Genomic DNA, 12,740 nt, shown 5'->3' on the forward strand with positions numbered 1-12,740 from the left:
TGAGCTGTAGTAATGCTTCCAGCTTCTTATCTCCCATCTCTGAAATACTGCATAAGTACATACATCTCTTAACTGAAGAGCTTACAAATTAGAAGGGTATATTTTAGTTCAAACAGTGCTTCTCAGGATTGATCTTACTTCAGAGCTTACTTAACCTCTAACACCAAGACAAATGGAAATTCACTACCAACTTGCAATGTATGTTTCAGTATCTAGTGTTTAAATGAATGTTTTCAATGAATGGAGATGGACTTGGTATGATAGACCAACAGCTATATATGAAAATGTACTCTGTTAGCACTCTGTATCCACCTCTGAATAGGAAGTACCCCTTCCGAAATGAGTAGAGGATGCGCATGCCTGTTGCACATGCAACCTAAATCTGGATGTTCTCCCTAATTCCTAGTATACTGAGAGACTATCACACATACAGACAAACAAAACCTGTTTTCATAGCTCATTTGCTTTTATAAGTATTTTTGAAGGTCACAGCCCTGAAAATTCTATCTCCAGAAAGTTGTGTAAGTGACACACTGTTATTACACTTAAATGAGAAATAAATAACATTGCTCGAGTGTTAATTACCAGTGAGGGCACTGTCAGAGAAACATGGGAAGATATTCTTAATTCTTTAAATCAGCCAGGCAATGCCAAAGGAATCTGCTCCAGATGTGAGTAGGAATTGAAACCTGGGCTCCGCAACTGAGTGTGTTCTTTGTTTGCTTTAGAACAAGAAGTAACCCACTGTAATCAGTCAAAAGTGAGTTCTTCTGGTAAGTTTCCAAAGTAAGGTTCACAAAGCCATAAGACTGTACTGTCCCGTGCAACAACAAGCAGCTGTCTCTCTCAAATGCTTTTAATTGGTTTAAGAGACTGTTCTCCTATGTCTGTAACAAATAGTCTGAGCTGTCTGTGACACTCAGTGGTTGATCTAGATTCATAATTTGCCATCTGAACTCTGTTTCCACAAATTCATGAGCAATTTAATAAACTGTAGTGCATTTTCTTTTGGGTATCCCCAGTGTGACAAGAAGAATTGCATTAGGAATCACCTGTTCTCCTTCTAAGGATAATCAAGCCTGAACTGGGGAACATATTCAAGCTTCACTCATGACTTTAGTTTTGATGCTTTTTTATTCTTCATTAAAGAACTGTACATTGCTAGTACAAAAATAACCTAGAATTGTTTTAATTTTATGTCATTATTTTTGTTCATGTTATTTTAATGTGTATCTGAACATTAAAGTTTATAATGCTTAAAAAGTAATAAAGAACAAAACAGCTTTCAGCTTTGGAAATGAGATCAATGCTTCACTAAAAATTGATCTATATGGTTCTTTGTATTTTAAAGTACTTTTGTGAATAGGAAAAATACCCGTTGCTTTATGAAGCTAATTTTGGAATGATATTTTAGTAAATGAATGACTTACACACTTCATCTCAATTAAGATGCTTTACACTGAATGATGCTTTTCTTTGGCATATGAAAGTATTTATCTAAAATTATGCTGATTGTCCCCAAGACACTTGATTATAATCTGAACTCTTTGTGAAATGGCTTTGTTTGTATCATTTCCTTTCTGAAATGGATTTTTTCCCCTTGCTGTGACATGATATAATCTACACTCAGCGGCAATGAAACTTGACTGGCACACTACAAAAACAACTAGCTATTTCAGGTAATGAAACAGACTTCCTGACACACTTCAGTTGCAGCTTAGTTTAAGAAATCACTGTTCTGTAGGGTATACTGGAACTAAGTTACCCTGTAGGAAGCTGGATGCTCTCACACATTACGTTTCTGATTCTCTCTCAGCAGAAAGTGTAAAGCTCATGCTTTTGGCTCCACCATGGAGCTACCAATTGTAACTGCAACTGCACTGTTGACACTCATCATACCACTTGAATCCTAAACCTAAGTGTCTTTATATTGTTATCTCTACCCTACCTCTGTGTAGTATAACTTCAGAGTCATAAGATTTTAAAAGAACATGATATTTTATCCAGAAATACTTACTAAGAGCAGAAAGGCTGCTAAGCTATCAAAAGTCACGTTTGCAAAATCAATGCATTTTTGAGACATTATTTAGAAATACAAACATGACCAAAAAGAAAAATCTTTTACCTGATCAGTGAAGAAGCTGTTTTAGTATGTTCCTATTCATTAAACAACTCTTACTTTCTAAAATTATTTAACCTCATCATCAATTTCCTATGTTTATGAATTTTTGCTAGTCATAAAAATATTTTCTTACTGAACTATCTCAGGATGTATATCAAAACTGTAGAATTGTAGTCTGCTTTGGTGAAGCTTTTTGTTGTTGATTCCATCTTGAAAGCTGTTATACCATTAATTTCATGTTTCATACTGTGTCATTTCCACACTAGCCTCAGCTATTAAATTCTATTGCTGTCTTCCACAAAGGGGCTAACTCCTTCCTCCCATGCCTTTGAGAAAAATACCTTTAAAAATAACCTTTAATGCAGTTTGAAATACAACAAAATGACTGCACATACTGACATGCCACATATTACTCATCTCCTAGTATTCCCTCAAATGAGGACATAATACAGTTCACATTGTTAGGCTCACTGTATTTTAGACACAGGCAGCTGGAACAGGAGTTATTAGCTTTAGGACATACTTTGTGTGTTATTAGCTATAGGATATGCTTTGTGTGTATGGGCAGGATTCATCAGTGTTCTACCTGATACAGATTTGGGTGTACCAACCAAGGAGTATTACTAACCAAGCCTGCCCATGGCAGGTCATATTTCAAAACAGATTCTGCTCCAAAATATTGGCAGCTCATGCATGAGTCACTTATGAAGCTCAATCTTTCAGAATTTTAAGCATTTTGTGACTATGCCACATGAATAAAATAAAAGCATGTAAAGTCTAGTTCCACCTTACTTCAGGCACCCTCTTTCTAAAGTAGGCTTTCTGAGAGAGAATTTTCTGAAATTTACCAGCAAGTAATGTTTTGCTGAACTTCAGTGGAGCTTTGGCCATGCAAAATATGTGACATTCCAGCCATGAAAAAACACAGTATTTGAGACCTTGTTAGACTGGGAACTTTATGAGGTGAATTCCCACCAAGAGAAGAATTTTCATGTTTGAATTTATCATGATGTACACTGAGGAACTTTGGCACTTTTCAATTTATCAAGAGTGTCCTTCTACAGTGACACTGACTGAAACTACTTGGGCTGTGGACGCAGATTTCTTGCTTCAGAAATAAGCAAACAAACATCTAAAGAGCTATTTTGTGTTCTGATTCTGGACCTTTGATCTGAATCAGCTAGAGATGAAAGAGTAAACTTGTGGGCCTTGGTACACAGTGAGTGACCCAATATGAAGAAGCAGCATTATTGCTTCCCTGAAAAGGCACTTTGACCCTTGCTTTCAATAGCAGTTTCAGTTGGACATAAAAAATATTTCTTTCTGTGCTATGCCTGCTTCCCTTTCTTTTCATTTAGCAGTTGATTTGTCAAAGGGACTAAGCCATCAGAACCTTCAATGATAAGCATTTTCAAAAGGATCCAGTTTAGAAATACTAATTCTTAAAAGAACAATTAGAAAACTAGGCAAGAAAGTGCTCCTGGCTCTTGACTAGAAGGGCAATACAGAATTTGGAGAGTTTCAGACAGAGGTAGGACTAGCATTAGTCAAACAGATGCAACAAATTAAAAAAAAATTGCTTTCCTCTAATTCTTGATGAAATTTTAATCTGCTAGCCAAAATTTCATTGCAAATTTTCATTATTTTTTTTTCTGGACATTTATATATGATATTATCCCAAACTATACTCAACTCAGTTTCACTTTTATCATACCAAATAACTCATGACAATAATAAAAAGTACATCTAAATAGAGGTCTATATGCACATTGGTGTCTCCTTTTCTTCAATAAAAACATTTCATACAAGCTGTGGGTGAGTTTAATAAACTATTGGCCAACACCAGATTGACCAATTACTGACATAGTGTTGCATTATTAATAACAAAAACTAGATAAGCTTGGGGTAAGCTGTTCTTTCTTGGACTTTTTTTTCCCCCATTGTCTTCTGCACTGACAAAAAAACCCCTATTATCAAACAGGTAGGTGTAGTCTTTCTGAAAATTAGGTAGTATAGATGTGCCTCTATAAATATATTTGTGCAATTATGCTTGTTAAACCTACCAAGAAAATCCCTGATAACAGCAAAAGCACTTTCTCTACATGCTGTCTGTGAGCAGCTCCCTCAAAACATACCTCTCTGCTATGATTTCTGGATACTTTTCAAGGTGTTCAAAAACTGTGCTTAGGTAGCTTTTTAAGTGCAGATGCACCTGCATGGCCAAGAGCTATGTATTAAAAGCTGTTGAAGCCCAGATACAGAACCTTTTTTGTGAAAGCATGGGGTGCTGGTTACAAAACAGACTTGTGTGAAAACTGGTCCTTAGTTGCAGTGGCCTAGGTCAGCAATTACCTGGTAATAGCAATAAGCAGGTTCATTGACACACACAAAATGGCAATTACATCTTCACTCAAAACCAGACATAAGCAGTGCTCAGAAAACTCTTCAAACACTGAGGGATTTCCCCCCTGCCACCCTGTTTTCATCAATAAAATTTGTGCCTCTCTGCAAGATAGAACAGTATGTGTCATTGTTATTCATGGAAACTGTCAGGCTTTTTAACTCTGCTGAGAAACAAGAAGAGTGAATGACAGATGGGGCCTGCTTTCTTGGCAAGGAAGTTCTCTGCTAGCAGAATGCCATAGTATGAGTCCCAAAAGAGAGAAGAAATGACAATTTTACTTGCTCCTATATATAAATGTCATCTGAAGAGAGGCCTTTCATTGTGAAGTAGCCTGATTTGTCATATTAACTCCTATGTATATAGGCTGAGCTGTCTTCAATCTTAGCCTTAGATGCCAAATGATCTTAAGAAGCTTGAAACATTTATATTAGGTGTAATATCATTAATGCTAGCTGCTTTAGTGGCTTTTCAAAAGCTGGAAAGTATTTAAGTTAAGGGTAAAACCTTGAGAAGATGAGCTTTAAGATTTTGTAATAAACTTCAAAAGTCCTACCTATTGCTGAGGTGTTCAAACTGTAGTTCTTAATCTTTCTTAGTATGATATGTTTTCCCATGCTTATTATATACTCTTCAGGTCAAAAACATTAATCAGGGCAATACACACCAGTATTACACATGTTCATGTGCCAAGGTCAATGCATGGTCATTTAAAGCATGGGAAAGACTGTGTGAAAACTCACACAGTGAAAACTCCTCAACTAAGCATGTGTGTGTGGGAACAAGGAGGCAGGAGAAGGAGGATGATGGCTGAAAGGAAAAACTGAAAAAGGAAATTAATTTTGGGCTAAGCAAAAGCACTCGTGTACATCGAAATGGATGGAGTACTTAATGTTGAAACGGAGTACTTCCTTTGAACTTTGTTTAAAAAAGTCTAGGGTTTTTAGCTGTTTCAAATTTAAAAAGTTCCTTTACAATGTTCATCTTTTAACTTTTTTTTTTTTTCCCCAGTTTGGTGAGAGTGGGTGTGGCTCTCCATTTTTTCTCCCGGCTCCGTGCAGCTCCGGCACCTATCAGCACCACCTCTCTCCGCAGCTCGGGTTCGCCACTTGCTCCTGCATGTCGCTGCCACAGCGCGCCGGTCAGGGCTTGCCGGGTTCTGTCACCCGCACGAGGGACGTTGGTAAAGAGCGAAGGAATTCCAAATCACCCACGAGGGAAGTGGGAAGGTTTTAATGGCCACGGAGAGCTGTGGCGGAGAGGCCGCGACCCGCGCTTCCAGCGCCCGTGTGGGGGAAATGGCGATGGGACCGGAGAGGTGTGGGGTTTTATCGGGGGCGGGGCAAGGGGAGCAGGAGCGCCCTTGCCCAATGAGGGGCAGGCGCCGTGGCGATGACGTGGACCACAGTGCCCAACGGGGACACGGCAGGGGCAGACATGGGGCTCTGGGGCGAGCAGGGTTGCGGGATCGGGGTGACAGACACTCAATGCTCCGGACGGGACAGGGAGTAGTTACAGGAGTGACGGGGGGATGCTCCAATGGCAGGCAGCCTGGAGTGAACCACCATGGGAGGGGGGGGAAAAACGTGGGGTGCACAGGGGTACACAGAACTCAGCTAGCTAACATAGATCAGAACCCCTAATCTGAACCCAAACCCAGGATGCAACAAATGGGGTTCCTGTTGTTTTGGTTTTTAACCAATCTGTATGCTTCTACATCAACTTAAACTCAGAATTTTTTTTCCCATTGAGTAGAGTCTATAATTACAGCAGAAAGCTTCTTCCTGTTTTTTTTTTTTTTTCTTTCTCTTCTACTGTATATGAAATTATAGATGCATTTTCTTGGAAAAAGTTCTAGAGATTTTGGGATTTACTACTTGACAGACTTCATTAATCACTTTATAAAGAGCTCTTAACATTAGCTATTCTTAAATTTATCATTAACTTCAGGATGAATGTTTTTTAAAAATCCATTTGGCTCTATTCTTAGCTATTTTTTATCCTTGAACATCTAATGATTATCTTGATATTGTATTAAAGGACTAAAATGAGCTCCCCAAGGTATGGAGGATCCTCAGTATCCTAGTTATAAAAAAATGTTTCCTCTAAATAATGAGGTGGGGAATTTTCTGAATTACATTTATTAGGATTGGACAATATCATGGAACAATGTTTCTCTTTCAGAACATTAGCTTTAAAAAATACTTTTGCCAAGCCACACAAACAACTACTGGTTTATTACCTTTAGCCTAATTTACCTCTCGTTTACTCCTGATTACTGAGCTAAAATGAAGGGGTTCTTGTTGTCACTTGTAGTAAAAACCTCAAGCCATATGTATGTGTTCAAGAGCTCTAACTCTGAAGTGATAGGACAGGACAAAATGCTTCTTGATTTACATTGCATCAGTAGAGGATATTATTGCCTTTTCCCATGTACATTTCAGTGTTGTCTAAGCACTATCAGCTCTCAAGTAATGTTTCTGCAGCTCCAGCAGCTGGTGCTGCTTCTGATCTTCTGGAGTCAAAAATTTTCTTTGCCCTCAGTTTCTTGATAGTTATTAGCTAGTCTTTTATTCAGCGTATGAAGAGAACACTCCCCCCACCAAAAAAAAAACCCTCAAAAATTACCCCCCCACCCCCAGATTCTTTAAATTATTTAGGACCTCTTAGACACATGTAACATTTTTTATATGTGATAGTCATTAGTACTTTATTTTCTCACCTTTCTGCTAATATGAAACTCACTGAAATTTAACATTTCAGTTAAAAAATTTCTGTCAGCTTTTTATGAAACTCTTTGGTTAGTTTCACCTTTATTTCCTTCATAATATTCAGTGATGTCCGTATGTCTTCTGTTTGAGCCTTTAATGCATTCTGAGTCCTGCTACAGTGGAATATCCTATGAGCCTGAATGGAGTCTGAGACTGAAAAGACAGCCTGTGATCTCTGAATTGCAATATCTGAAAAAGTCTTCCAGTTCTTATGAAGGCTATTTTGAAATATGAATAACAACTTCCATGGGAAATACAAAATAATTGGTTAGTAAGACTGTAGATCAACCTGACAGCAGCTATTGGTAATAAAGATACTAGTAAGCATTTTTTTTTTGAGTGGAATTCTAGTCCTTTATGTTCTACCTTGGCTTATCTCTGCTCTTCAGCATTTGCATGTAAAATGTCAAAGATGTTAATCATAAAAAAGCAGGAAAAGCTAATATCCCTCTCAAAAATACTTTCTAATATACTTATCTTGAGCGTTGTTTCTTTTAGCATTTATTTTCTTACTTGAATATGGTAGAATCAATATTGCAAATCACATTCACACAGCTCATCAGAAATCACTAGATTTAGTGATTATAATTGTAAATAAAATGAAATTTTCTTCTTAATGATGGAGCAGTATGCAGTCATTAGAACACAGGTTATGTAATTGCTGGGTTGCACCCAAAATAAAAGACCATCATCTTGCTTTCTGTGGCATCTATTATGGCTTTCTACAGTACACGATGGAATTCAATGAACTAATGTTATAGAAATGTGCTGCTTCTGATTTGCTTCATGTTTTCATATACATGTATACTAGAAATTTGCAGTGATGGAACTCGGAGCTGTCAGCATTATGATCTTCATTTAAATTCTCTTTGACAATTTCTTCATCTACAAATGCAGAATGTATTTATATAGCATTCATTGTCCTAGGTTGCCACAGAAATTGGCAACCATTGGTAAGCTAGGGAAATACTACATGTCATTTTGAACTCTAAGCAGCAAACTAACATTTTAGTGTGCCCACTTCTCAAGCTGTTGAGTTCTGTTTTGAGCTCTGATCACAACAGGGAGAGAAAAAGACGCAGGCCATTACAGTGTTTGAGGTGACATGAGGTGTCTGTTCAAGCCACTAAATGGATTTTTTTCAGACCTCAAAGACATGTAATGTACCCTAGGGAATGGCTGGAACATGACAAGGGCTTGGGGTATGTGATACTCAGCAGACTGGGAACGAATGAGGATGACAGAGGTATGAACAACCTGGTGCCATCTCACCCATTCATCCTTTTAAATTTTTAATTGAAATAAATGATTCCCAGTGCAAGACCCAGGCTTAGTCCAGTCCAGCATCAGCCCAACACAGAGGGCAAATGAGCAGCTAAGAAGTGTGGAGCTCCCTCTAGGCCATTCTGCTCTCCTGTTTATCAGTGCAGACATCCCTGAAGTTTGTTGGTGATGCCTCTAGTGAAAAATCAGAACTTAAGGTGACATCTGGTACCTTTTGATATAGTCTGCACATTTTACATGTTTGGTGAGATGAGACTTTCAGTCTTGTTAAGGAAGCTTTGCAGAATGTACTGTTTTATTTCCAGTAATATGACATTATTTTAGATCCAACCTGAATCAGATTGTGTGATAAAAGTGTGGAGGCTCTGTGCATTAGCAGACAAAGGAGACTCTTGCATGTGAAAACAGTAATGTTGATGTGAGGTCTTACTAGATACTTGGAAAATGTATAGCAAGGTTTCTGAAATGTAAGAGCAAGAAGACTGAAAACGAGGATGTGATCTTCAGATCTTTCATATCTTTCTGATCTTCAGAAAAGCAAAATGCTTTCCTAACTATCACAGAGCTGAGTTTTTTCTGTTCTTGCAAAGCTAATGCTTGTTTGTTGAAAAAGATTATCTAAAAGAAGATAACTTATTTCATCCAAATTTCTGCAAATGCCATGTTCCTGTACCATATTTAGGCCCAAATTACTGTGGATTTGTGTGAAAGGAAGAATGAGCAACTATTTTTCCTGACATCAGTGTTTTATGATTACTGAGCTATTTAGAAATATTTGACATTGTACTGATTTTGCTTCTCAAAATAAACTTTTCTGATTACCCTTACATTTCAGTGATTTCTTTTGTGCAGTAGTGAATCTGCAGCTTGTGAGGTAACTGGCAAAAAGTCTGATCCATCAGCATTTTTGTTTGCTTTCTTGAGTTTATAGTGGCACAGCAACAATGAAGAAGCAATCATCCATCATCCAGCTAGTCAAACAGAACAAAGTTCTGAAAATGGAAATAATTCATGGTGTTGTCATTACTCATTCAAGTTCTATGTGACTTTTCTGGAATTTTTCTTCCAAATTTTAATCAAACTTTATAATTCTGGAATAGGAGTGATGCTGTTTTCTAATGCCAAAGGTTTGAGAATGGGATGTGGGATAGGACACACACCTTCCCCAGTAATATTTTCATATGATTTAGGTTTTTTCATTTTTATAAAACTTTGTTTTTTAAGATAATGGATCTTTAAGAATACTATGGCTAGAAAATTTCTGCTAGCTAAAAAGAAGAGGTCTTCAGATTTACAAATGTTTCAATTTAAATAAATGTTTTTAGTATACTTCTCAAGTAAATTTTTGAACTCTATGCAATATTGACAAACCTAGTAACTGAGAAAACAGAAGCCAAATTTCAAAAACCTTCATAAAAGGAACTTATCTCGAGTTTGCTCTGGGAACTGAATTTCTTGATTTCCTATAAGCGTAGGCGGGCTCCTAACTTTCCCTTTCAGCTGAATTTCTCATTTAGCTTTGAGAACAAGAGTTTGACTCCAAGAAAACCCCAACAAATGAGATTTACAAGACATACTCCCACAGCAGCAGTACAAATATGTGATGATGATTTTGAAACTTGATGACAAAACTGGACACAGAGGTGGATCAAATGACTTAGTCAATTTAAAAAAAATTGTTTCATGTATTGTTATTTATAACCAGAGTCTACATATAAAAAAGCATTTTATTTTTTGAGGTGAATATGTTGAAATGATTCTCTGCAGATGGTATTGAAAATAAAGGTTCTCTGTGGTAGTTTGGAGGTTCTTGAATTTTGAACTTTTGTAAAGGAGTACTTTTTGTTTCACATCAAATTTCCATTTCTACTATGCTACCAGCATCATGCCTTTCTCTTGAGGTTTAAGTATTTTAAGACAAGTGACAGAGGATGTGAGGTGTTCTGAGAGACCCTTGGATGTCTGAGGATGAAAACCAGATGTGATAAAGCATGTCAGTCCCCTAAATACCAGAATCACCAATTGTTTGCAACTCTGTTTCAGATCAGGGTTATACTAGCGAAAGGACAGATCCCTTTTCCCTTCTTCCTGCCTTTGAGAGTGGTTTGCAACGCTTTCTCTCACTAAGATTGAAAAAAATCATGGGAATAGACCAGTTCATTTTATATCTTGAGTTACCCAGAGGTAAATATTATAATCAAAGCAAACTCCCATTGCATTACCTTTATACACTCTTTTATACAGTAATATTACAGATGGTTAATCATCATTTTAATAGATTCATCCTCTGCTTAGAGCACATCAACCTCTGATGTTTGTAACAGTGATGTGAAGGTGGGTACTTTGTCTTTCATGTGAGGGCAGAGTTTTGCTTTTGCAATAAATGGACTGAATAGTGCATTTCCTGCATGAGGAGAAGTGATTAGCCATGACCTGAGGTCCCTTTTGAGTAATTCTATACATAAAATCATAATCTCAAAAAATTTACCTTGGAGGACTTCAGCTTCTCAGTTTGAAATGCATGGCTGAACTGTATTATATGATCTTATAGAAATCATTTCTATACTTAGGATGGTTTTAGCAATTATGCTTTTTGCACTGAGTGGAAGAACATCAGGGCTGAATGTCTTCAGAAAAAAAGGCAGCTGAATCAAAATTTCCAATATGCTTGGTAAATTTCCTAACTCTGGATGACAAACTACAAAAATAAGTGGAATTTCTGACAAGAACAATGCCCTTTGGTTTTCTGAGTACTTTAGTCTTTGGATGGATTAATCTCTCAATTATAAAACCAAATTTTTAAAATTCAGTTGAACTGAGTATCTTCTTGGTTAGCTGCAACAATAAAAAAGTGTAAATGCTTGCATAGCCTTTTTGATGATCTTTTGTGACATCCTTATAGCCTGGCAGGGATGAAAAGGTAACAATGATGTACATCCTTTATCACCAAGACAATAGAACAGGTCTTGCACATGACCATCTTCTAAGCAAGATTATTTTACTTAGGTATTTCAAATTGCCTGGAAACTACAGAGAGAGTAAAGTATCAATGGCATTCTCTTAAATGTAGAAACACACATTTTGCAGAGCTCTGTGAGGAGCTAAAGTCCTTGCTAACAGTCTGGATTGCAGAATTGAACAAATTTATTACATATGTATATGACATTGGAAGATAGGCTTAAATTCAAAGTGTTTTTGACAAATTAGATAAATATTTTGGAAAAAAAGTTATATTCAATAGAGACAGTAAAAAACGGAGAAATATTCAGCCATAGAAATATGAACAATGGATTAGGTGATCTTGAGGGAAACAAAACCAACCAGAGGTTAAATTTTATCACTAAGTGATACTGCTGTTACAACCAAAGCTTGCATTCCATATGGAAGTATGGAAAAGGATCACACACTGTGACACGTGCATGATTATCCTTCTTTTCTTATAAACAATTACAAGATCCCAAGTAGCTTATTAGCTCCAGCTTTGGACCTCAAATAAGATACAAATCAGTTGAAGACAATCCTGATAAAAGCAGAAGGATACATCAGCTCTTGAGATGTCCTGGAAGGGCTAAAGAACAGTTTCTGGAAGTGGGCTTTACCTGTGTAAAGACTGAGGGGAATACTCTGCTTGCTCTCCCTTTGGTGGCTATGTAATACTCTGAAATCATGGCAAGGGAGGTTCAGGTTGTGCATTAAGGAGCAGTTTGCAATGGCAAGTCAAAACAGGTTGCCTGAGGAGGCTGGAGTGGTGCTATTGCTGGAGGACTTCAGAATGGGCTAGACAAATGCTTGTGAAGAATGACACATACATGTAGTTGATTGTGCCTTGGAGCAGAGCCATGGAGGAGCTGACCTTACAAGGTCCCTTCCAGCCCTACTTTTTTTTTACGTAAAGAGCATTATGCTGTTTCCTCCCATTGCACCTTCATCTTTCAGAGTTTTCCTGTGTTGCCTTCAAGTTTTCCCTTATCTCCAACTACTCTCCTAAAAATAACCTTTCTTTTGTAGGAAATGCTTCCTGAACAAGATGGTTCTGTGGATAGACAAGACTGATCTCATCCATGGAAAAAGACAGGACTACTTCTCACCATTCGTAGCTATGTACTGGGGTTACGGAAAGAAAATTCTTACTGCGGGATTAAGACCTAGATATTCAGAAATA

Source organism: Vidua macroura, chromosome 4, assembly GCF_024509145.1.
Source record: "Vidua macroura isolate BioBank_ID:100142 chromosome 4, ASM2450914v1, whole genome shotgun sequence".
NCBI lineage: Eukaryota > Metazoa > Chordata > Aves > Passeriformes > Viduidae > Vidua > Vidua macroura.